Genomic DNA, 11049 nt, shown 5'->3' on the forward strand with positions numbered 1-11049 from the left:
AATATCACTAACAGCTAAAACAAGATCTGTATATACACAGTGGGATTACACAGCATCTGTCCATTAAACAAAATGGAACAAAAGTCCAGCTCAGGTACAAGCCCACTTTTTTTTCCCTGCTCTGTTTTGCTTCAGATTTCCAGCATTTGCAGTTTCCATTCATCTCCAAATCCCATACACAGTTGTTAACAAAACCGATTCCTACATTTTTTTTTAGTACATATGTCTATTTGTGGACCAGAGGAGGTCTTGTGGTGCACTGGGGACCAGCCCTGCCTCTAAGCCAGAAGCTCCAGGTTCATGACCTAATTCAAGACTTCACGGCCACAGGACCATGACCAAGGAGGTTGATTATTAGTCTGTATATCCTTCCGTATCAGGCGTATCACCTGATGGCAGGCAGTGAGAGAGGGAGAGTTTCCTGGTCAGTCATACTGCAGGGCATCACTGGTATTTATTGCCCATCCTTAGTTGCCCCTTGCAATTGAAAAGGTGATGTTGAACCCCCCTTCTAGAACCACTGCAGTCTGTATGGTGCAGGTGCTCCTGCAGCAGTCTTAGGGACAGAGTTTCAGGATCTTGACCCGACGACAGAGAAGAAACAGTCACTATATTTCCAAGTCAGGATGGTGTATGACTTGAGGTGGTGGTTTTCCTGTTCCTGTGCACATACTGCCCTTGTCCCTCCAGGTTTTTGAGGTCGTGAGATAGAGAATTTCTGTCAAAACATATTATGCAGGTGTTGAGTTAGTTGAGCTTTGAGAGAGTTGCATTTGGGATACAATTGGACTCAGTGCTTCTGGGTTACGAGAGAAAAATGCGCCAAAGCTTTCCCCTGCTGATCCTTATCTGTTGGTACTCGTTGGAAGCATGCGTATAAATGTGGACATTGACTAACAATCAGGCATGGCCTTATTACACACCCCTTGGTCTTTTTTAAAATTTGTGTATGGGGTGTATCCATCGTTGGCTAGGCCAGCGTTCATTGTCCATTTCTAATTGCTCTTAAGAAGGTGGTGGTGAGCTGTCTTACTGAACCACTGCAGTCCATGTGGTGTAGGAACATCCACAGTGCTGTTAGGGATAGAGATCCAGGATTTTGACCCAGCGACAGTCGAAGAGAAACATAGAAAATAAGAGCAGGAGTAGGTCATTTGGCCCTTCGAGCCTGTTCCACCCTTCAATATGATCATGGCTGATCCTCTATCTCTACGCCGTACACCCGCTCTCTCCCCATATCCCTTGACGCCTATCAGCTTACTTACTGTCTGGAATGACAGGGGAAGAATGGCCAGTAGGGTGGGATACTGACATCCATGGGAATCTACATTGCAAGAAAAACCGGAAGAGGTCGGAAAGTTATAAAAGAGCGTTAAAAAAAAGGTTCATGATAAACGTTCTGATGGACCAACTTACTGCAGAAAATTGCACAATGACAAGCACCATGATGTCTAGACATTTCGACAATGTAAACCGGATACCAAGGAATCTGGATTGTGAAAACAGAGCTTCTTTGTTTGAAAATACCTGTGTGTCTTTTAATATGGAGGTCTCAGCATATGGAACCAAGTCAGCATGAGTCAGTGTCTAAAGAGGAGCAGGGTGGGGGGGTGGTAGTGGAGGGGGGGAAGGGGAGGACAAAGGGGCGGTGGGGAAGGGGAGGAGCAGAGTGAGGGGGGCAGGGGGAGGAGAGGGGGGAGCAGGGTGGGGGGGAGGGGGGTGAGGAGCAGGGGGTGGGGTTGAGGAGTAGGGTGAGGGGATGGGGGGGGAGGAGCAGGGTGGGGGAGGGGTGACAGGAAGAAAATTGGGGAGGGTTGCCATCATAACAAGCCAGGTTTTACACCGGTGAGCTACCTTCTCTACGAGAATTAATTGTCCTCAAATGGAAGTGTAGAACTGAAGACACGAGAATGAGACAGAGATAAGGTTGGTCTGTGGTTAGCCTGATGACTGGAGTGAGATGGTGTGGTGACAGTAATTCATACATTGATTCATCGGAAAAGAGCTATTCAATCACTCTCGTTATCACAGCACGGCACCCTGTCGCAGATAGGACCCCACCACTTCCACTTTTTACAACCCTTACCCATTATAGAAAAACAGCCTGCCTCCTCCAAACAAAAATAAACTACTTATGTAATTTTGCATGACAAATTTAGCATGATTTTATATATATATATCTGTGTATGTGTGTGTGTGAGAGAGCTGGCTCAGTTGGTAGGGGAAACATCCTCGAACAATACCACTGGCTGACAGCTAACAAAGCACCCCCTCCCGCTGACACAGGACCTCAAAAAAAAAAACCCCGTGCTTGTCTGAAATCACATAGTTCCAACTGGAACACACGCCACTCCCTGCAAACTGACCACAACCCCAATTCGTGATGATGCAAACATCATCAACTGCAACCTGGGAACTGACCCGAGCAGCGAAGTCCCAGGCTTCAACCTTTCTCACACACACACACAAAAAAAAATCAAGCACTTGAGGACAGGCCATGCAGGGAAGATGTGGTCACTTGCTCCACGAGTAGAACATGAGGAGCAACTCAAATTGTGACCGTGGTCATCCAGGTCAGGTCATCGCCCACATACTGAACTCCTGCCCCGAGAGATCCAGTCCTGGTGGCGTCGCAACCATTCACACTGCGTCAAGTGAAGCCATAGAATGGATTGTTAACCACAACGTCGAAATATAACTGCTTCCCCACCCATACAAATAAAATAAAAAGTCGGTAGCATCCTCGCCTCTGAATCACAAGGTTCCGGATTTAAGTCTCACTCCAGGGCTCGAGCACAAAAATCTACACTATCTCAGAAGGTGCCATCCTTCAGATGAGATGCTAACCCAAGGTGCCATCTGCCTCGAAGAAGAGCAGGGGCATTCCTCCTGGTGTCCTGGCCAGTATTTATCCCTCAATCAATATCATAAAAAACACAGATTACTGGCCATTGTCACATTGCTGTGTGTGAGCTGACTGCCCTGTTTCCTACATTACAACAGTGACTACACTTCAAGAGTACTTCATTGGCTGTAAAGATCTCTGAGACACCCAGTGGTTGTGAAAAGTGATATATAAATGCAAATTTTTTTTTGCTTTATATTTACAATCATCTCTTCTTAGGCAGTACCTGGGAATCGAGGATGACTTGCTTCCACTCGGCTCTGAGATGGCTAACAAATCCAATGCATAATCTGCAGACCCTGCCACATGTGGGGCAGGTGGTGCATGAAGGGTTGGGTAGATCAGTTGTTGGGAGATTTGTGCACTCCCTCCAACGCCTCGACATCGTCTCTGCACATTCCCGAAATGTCGCTCGACGTGCTCAGTTCCTTCGCAAATGAATCTTCTTCATTCTGGTCGGTCACAAGCCAGGGTCTCCTGTGAGCTGGCTGGGTATGTTTGATGTCTTCAGAGATGCTGGGAGAACGGCATCTACAATGCTGTCCTGTGGGCTACAGCTGACCTCTGCTGACTAACCAGTTGAACATTACTCATGTGTGGCTGGATGTTGAGGGTTAGTGGGCAATTCGACAGAGGGGAGTTAGCGAGAAGCACATTTTGGAATCTTGGCTGATTGTATTCCACACGCCTGCCCCCACCCCCCACCAAACTCTTTAGTCCAGATGGTCTTGTAGCCAACCAGTAGGATTGCCAGCCCTCCAGGATTGGCCTGGAGTCTCCAGGAATTGAAGGCCAATCTCCAGTTCACTGCTGTGTGCAACCCTGCAGAAAATTATCAGGATGTTCGAAAAGATTTGGGTTTTTTTTGTCACTTTCTTTGAACATTTCTCTTTACCAGATATAAAAATATTGAAAATGGGGAAAAGGCTGTTTGGCTGACAGTCAAACATCATCCAATTGGGTAATGAGTCTTCTTGTTTTCCAATTGGCGTAGGAAGGCCGTACGTCACGAGGATGGATGTGTCGGCCGACTAATGGCTGGAGCGTGGGGGGAAAGTCATGTGGTGAAACCCCCAGGAATACATTTAATCACAGTTGGCAATGCTAAGTATCAATGTAGTCGAAATTAGTTTATCTCAGATTAGGAATACAAGCTGAGGCTGTAACGTCATGACTTGTATTTTTATTTCAGCCCACAGAGTTATTTTTTTATGTAGCTCACAAGGAATTATAAAGCTAGAATAGTTATCGCCAAGGTGACAGGCAATGTCTGATGCCATAACTGAACACAACCAGCACAATTTTCTCCCTCATTTCCCCACTTAAATCTTAAAAGAAAGAATTTCATTTATATAGCATCCTTCCTCCACTCTGGAGGCATCACAAAGTGCTTTACAGCCAATTAAGTAGTTTTGGAGTGATACCACTGTTGTAAGAAATTTGACAATTTACAGAAAGCAAGCTCCCCCCAACAATGTCCTATTGACCGGATAATTTGTTTTTGTGATGTTGGTTGAGGGACAAGTATCACCATTTCTGGCTCCATGCCAGCGAGACTTGGTTTAAGATCTTGTTCGAAATCCAGCACCTCTGACAATGCAGCACTTCCTTGCATTGGAGTGTCAGCCTAGATTATGTGCTCAATTCTTCAGAGTGTAACTTGAACCCACAACCTTCTGACTCAGACAAAGTTTATTCCAACCGAACCATGGTTGACACCTTAGCAGTAAGGGCCCTGACACTTTCCTGCAGGTTGGTGGCAAAATTGGCAAAAAATGTTAACCACATATTACCCCCAGCCCCACTCATCAGAGAATAAGAATTTAAAGATTAGGAGCAGGTGTAGGCATTCAACACCTCGAGCCTAATTTCTCCAATTGCGGCTGATCTACCTCAACACCATATTATGAACATAATAAATAGGAGCAGGAGTAGACCATATGGCCCATTGCGCCTGATCAGCCATTCAATATGGTCATGGCTGATATTGGGCTTCAACTTCACATTTCTGCCCGCTCCCCATATCCCTTGATTCCCTGAGAGGTCAAAAATCTGTCTATCCCAGCCTTAAATGTGTTAAATGATGGAGCATCCACAGCCCCCTGGGGTAGAGAATTTCAAAGGTTCACAGCCCTCTGAGTGAAGAAATTTCTCCTCATCTCAGTTCTAAATGATTGACCCTTTATGCTGAGACTGTGCTCCCTTGTTCTAGAGTTCCCAGTCAGGGGAAACAAGGCCTCAGGTGTCTACCCTGTCAAGCCCCTTTTCATAGTCTTGAATATTTTAATGAGATGTCCTCTCATTATTCTAAACTCCAGAGAATAAGTACCCAATTTACACAGCCTCTCCTCACAGGCCAACCTTCTCATCCCAGGGACCAATGTACTGTTTCTTCACTGTACCATCGCTAATGCAAGTATATCATTCCTTAAATAGAGACCAAAACTGCATTCAGTATTCCAGGTGTGATCTCAACAAAACCCTGTACAATTGTAGCAAGACTTCTTTACTCTTGTACTCCAATTCCCTTGCAATAAAAGCCAACTTGCCATTTGCTTTCCTAATTGCTTGCAGTACCTGCATGCTAACTTTTTGTGTTCCTTGTACAAGTATACCCCAAGTCTATCTGAACATCAACATTTACAAGTTTCACATGAAAAACTCAGCAGGTCTGACAGCACCTGTGGAGAGAAAGACAGAGTTAACGGTTCGAGTCCGCATGACTCTTCATTTACAAGTTTCACACCTTTTAAAATATATTCTGCTTTTCTATTCTTACAACCAAAGTGAACAGCCTCACATAAATAAAAGCAAAGTGCTGCGAAGGCTAGAATCCTGAAATAGAAACAGAAAGTGCTGGTAAAGCTCAGCAATTCTGGCAGCATCTGTGGAGGAAGAAACAGAGTTAACGTTTCGAGTCCAACATGACTCTTCTACGGAGTTCATCAGTGCGAATAACCTCACACATCCCCATATCATAATCCACCTGTTCCTTGTTACCCGCCCACTTAATCTGTCTACATTTCTTTGCAGCCCCTCTGTGTCCTCCTCACAGCTTCCATTCCTACCTAGCTTTGTAACATCAGCAAACCTAGATACATTACTCTCTGTCTAAATCACATATAGATTGTAAATAGCTGAGGCCCCAGCACTGATCCTTGTGGCAGTCCACTAGTCATAGCCTGCTAACTAGGAAATGGCCCATTTATCCTTACTCTATGTTTCCTGTCCATTAATCAATCCTCTATCCATGCTAACAAATCAACCCCAACTCCATGAACCCTTACCTTGCATATTAACCTTTTGTGTGACACCTTGTCGAATGCATTTTGGAAATCCAAGTCTACTGCATCTATTGGTTCCCCTTTACTTATCCTACTAAAAAAGCTCTAATAAATTTGTCAAGCAGGGTTTCAATTTCTTAAGACTATGTTGACTTATTCTAACCATACTTTGCCTTTCTAAATTCAGTGATAGGACTTCCTTAATAATAGATTCCAGCACCTTCCCGATGACTGATGTCACGCTAACTGGCCGGTAGTTCCTCGTTTTCTTTTTCTTCACTTTCTTGAATAGTAATGTTACATTTGCAATTTGAAGTTACAAAGCAGGTTAAATTAATCTGGGCAACCAATATTCCAGCAAGTGAGTGGTCAGTGTATGGGACAGGTTGCCGAGGGAGACAGTGGGAGCAGTTAGTATAATTGATTCAAATGCAAATTAGATGGATTGCTTTCAGAAAATAGCATTTTGCGATACAGTACATGGGTAAATTGAGACATGATGTGTGGTGAGTGTAGTTTGGGAGCAACAGGTGACTTTGGACCTATGGTTCTCAAAGGTCTCCATCGCTGGGGGTTCCCTTTGCCTCAAGATGGATTGGAGAAGTTGGGTCTGTTTTCCTTGGAGAAAAGAAGGTTGAGAGGAGATTTGATAGAGGTGTTCAAAAATGATGAGGGGTCTAGAAAGAGTAGAAAGGGAAAAACTGTTCCCATTGGTGGAAAGATTAAGAATGAGAGGCCACAGCTTACAGGTAATTGGCAAAAGAAGCAATGGTGACATGAGGAAAACCTTTCCCACATAGCGAGTGGTTAGGATCTGGAATGTGCTGCTGGACAGTGTGGTGGAGGCAGGTTCAATCAAAGCATTCAAAGGGGAATTGGATTATTATTTGAAAAGGAAGAATGTGCAGGGTTATGGGGAGAAGGCAGGGGGAGCGAGCGGCACTAGGTAAATTGGTCATTCAGAGAGTCAGCATAGACACGACAGGCGAAATAGCTTTCTTCTATGCTTTAACCATTCTATGATTCTAAGCATGGGTCTGTTGTAGACTCATTGATAGAGATTGATTGCTATGATTTAATCAACAACTCCATTAACATTGTACCATGTCTCTATTAGAATGGTAGATGAACTAGATTGATCTTTGTTTCTTTTGCTAATGTCAGGGCTTTATGGCTCCACCCCAGTGTCTCCCCCAGTGGATGCGAGGAGTCATTTAAATCTCCATTCAGTTCAGTGAGACCGTAATATCCCGCCGGGTGGGAGGGGCCATAAAATCGTGGCTTAAGAATTCCAATGTCCCTATGTTCATACGAACATATGAATTAGGAGCAGGAATAGGCCACTCGGCCCCTCGAGCCTGCTCTGCCATTCAATAAGATCATGGCTGATCTGATTGTAACCTCAACTCCACATTCCCGCCTACCCTCAATAATAACCTTTCACCCCTTTGCTTATGAAGAATTTACCCACCTCTGCCTTAAAAATATTCACAGACTCTGCTTCCACCGCCTTTTGAGGAAGAGAGTTCCAAAGACTCACGACCCTCAGAGAATAAAATGTTCTTCATCTCTGTATTAAATGAGCGACCTCTTATTTTTAAACAGTGAGCCCCCAGTCCTAGATTCTCCCACAAGAGGAAACATCCTCTCCACGTCCACCCTGTCAAGACCCCTCAGGATCTTAAAGGTATCAATCAAGTGGCCTCTTACTCTTCTAAATTCCAGTGGATACGAGCCACTCACAGGGGAACTATTAGGACATGGAAGTGGGAAAGGATGGCATGGAGAGGAATTGTGTCAGATGGGACAGTGAAATAAGCTGTTGAAGTAAGGGCGAGTTGATGCACTGCATCAGATAGATCTGCAATACCACAGCCATAATGCATCGATACAGAGTGGGCTGACACAGTCCAGTGGCAGACACAAGCCATTCTGGATGGCATCAGGATTCTTGAATGTTTTTACAGCTGCACCCACTTACCTTGAGCTATGTAGGTAATGAAGAAAGAGGAAAAAGAAAGTCTTGCATTTAGATAGCACCTTTCACAACCACCAGATGTCTCAAAACACTTTGCAGCCAATTAAGTACTTTTGAAGTGTTGTTATATAGGAAACACGGCAGCCAATTTGCACACAGCAAGCTCCCACAAACGGTAAAGTGATAATGACCCAGATAATCTGTGAAAAAAAAAGTATATCTTTAATTTTCAAAGTTTGAAAGTGAACAAATATTGGATCAGTGTTGTCAAAATGGCTTGCACCTGCTCAGATTCGTATAGCTTTCTTCTGTAACAGAAGGTGACGATGTATTTTTGATTTGTGGTATGCCCACACGTTGTTACAGCCAGTGATACACAGAAAAAATAGAATTATATACAGGAAATAATCTTTGAACTGGAAAATGATATCTCAATTTACACAATATTCAAAACATTCCACACTCCTTGTCTCTCAACATTCATATTAAACCCACTTGCACTTTCTCAGTTAATGACCTTCCCTGATAGCTTAATCCCATCTTAATCCCAGCTTGATTATCCTCAGAAAAATGTTGCCCCAGATTTTTGCCTCTTCTCCTTTTCTCACATGGGGCCCCCTCTACTCTCAGCAGATTTTTGGGGGAAGAGAATTCCAGATTTCCATTAGCCTTTATATGAAGAAGTGCTTCCTGACATCACCCCTGAACAGCCTGGCTCTAATTTTAGGGTGATGCCTCCTTGTTGTCCACATGATGATAGTGACCATGTTTCGATAGTACTTTATTGGCTGTAAAGCACTTTGGGATGTCCTGAGGTCACAAAAGGTGCTATCAAAATGCAAGTCTTTTTTTTTCTCTTCTTTGTTCTCAACTTCCTCACCAGAGGAATTTTCTCCATCTGTCCAATCATAAACCCTTTAATCATCTTAAAAACCTTAATCAGATCAGCTTCAAATCTTCTATACCAGAGGGAATGCAAGCATAGCCCAGGCAATCTGCCTTCATAATTTGGTTAGTTTAGCCCCAATACCATTCTGGGGATAGTACCCCCCTACTAGGGTGGTGGAAGCAGAGACAATGATTCCAAAAGGAAATAGGATGGGCACTTAGGAATAAACTTGCAGGATAACTCCAATAATTGTATACATGGGAAAAATGAGTCTGAAGCTAATCCTTTACCACAAGCAGGTTTATTCTTCAGCCAACTCAACAAATTGACAACCTCCCAGTTTCTTTCCCCACTGGAGTGTTACAGCTGTACCCATTTATGGGTGAGCCAATGTCCATCACCTGTTTTAACAATGCAATTGTCTTAACAACATAATTGCTAGTCAACAAGATGATTGTTATTGGACCTTGACAATGTAATTACTGATACATTGACAGGATAGAGTGGGGGAATGGAACTGACTGGATTGCTTTACAGACTTGATGGGCCAAATGGCCTCCTTCTTTATGACTCTATAACATGGCATATAAAGGGCAGCCTATCCAGTATCACTGCCTTACACTTCTTGCTAAAGTTGGAAATTGCACCCCAAATACTCTCCACTTGCTTGGATGAGTGCAGCTCCAACAGCACTCAAGAAGCTCGACACCCTCTAGGATGAAGCATCTCGCTTACGTGGCACCCCATCCACCACCTTCAACATTCACTCCCTCCACCACCGACGCACAGTAGCAGCTGTGTGTACCATCTACAAGATGCACTGCAGCAAGTCACCAAGGCTCCTTTGTCAGCACCTTCCAAACCTATGACCTCTACCACCTAGAAGGACAAGGGCAGCAGATGGATGGGAACACCACCACCCGCAGATTCCCCTCCAAGCCACTCACCATCCTGACTCAGAACTATATCGTATTTCCTTCACCATCACTGGGTCAAAATCCCGGAACTCCCTTCCTAATAGCACTGTGGGTGTACCTACACCACATGGACTGCAGCGGTTCAAGAAGGCGACTCACTACCACCTTCTCAAGGGCAATTAGGGATGGGCAATAAATGCTGGCCTAGACATCAGCACTCACAGCCCACGAATAAATAAAAAATAATCTAAGAAAACAAAATGTGACTCCAAAATTCTGGAGAATATATAAAATCAAGGCTTAAAATCAGTACTTTATGGGGTGAGGGAGAATCATTTCTAAAATTGCTACTGAGTTTGGGGATTTAACCAAATATTGAGAGGAGCAATAGGACGTATTTGAGGGACACTGCGTAATTCGGCAGATTGAATTTAAAATGAAGCCAGAGGGAGGGGGGGGACAAAAACAAGGGGCTGGGACACAGATTGCCTCTAAGTGCTTGTTATGGGCTGGTCATGTAGCCATTCCCTTAGAAAAGTGAAGCTTCAAGGGAGAACTGGAGTCTAGGGTGTGCTCTTATGGTGGTCAAAGAAAGTGCTACAAGGACACTCTGGAGGCTTCACTTAGGAGTTTTGATATTGACTTTGAGCCCTGGGAGTAGCTCGGCCAGGATCGCTGCACCTCGGCGCAAACAAATCTAGGAAAGACGCAGCTTCCTTCGAATGCAGGCGCATATCAGGGGCAGGGAGAGAGAACGCAGGGAGGAGATCCCGAGGCGGCAGCTCGACCGCCTGCGCTATCCCGTCCTGTTCGCCGTGGCTCAGTTCACAGCACCCTCGCCTTTGAATCAGAGGGTTGTGGGTTCACGTCCCACTCCCGGAAAACCAAGAACTGTGATTGTACTCGAAAAGAGTTGCGATCTGTGACTGTTGATAACTCGAAAGAGTTTCCGGGCCAGGGAGCGGCCTCGGGCGGTCGCCCACGTGCCCGCCAGAAGGCGCCGGGCGACGAACGTGGCCCTCTTTCGCCTCGAGAGGACGAACGTCCAGACCCAGAGCAAAAGCAGGCAATGGGTG

Source organism: Cetorhinus maximus, chromosome 29 (assembly GCF_964194155.1).
Source record: "Cetorhinus maximus chromosome 29, sCetMax3.hap1.1, whole genome shotgun sequence".
In the NCBI taxonomy this organism is placed as follows: Eukaryota; Metazoa; Chordata; class Chondrichthyes; order Lamniformes; family Cetorhinidae; genus Cetorhinus; species Cetorhinus maximus.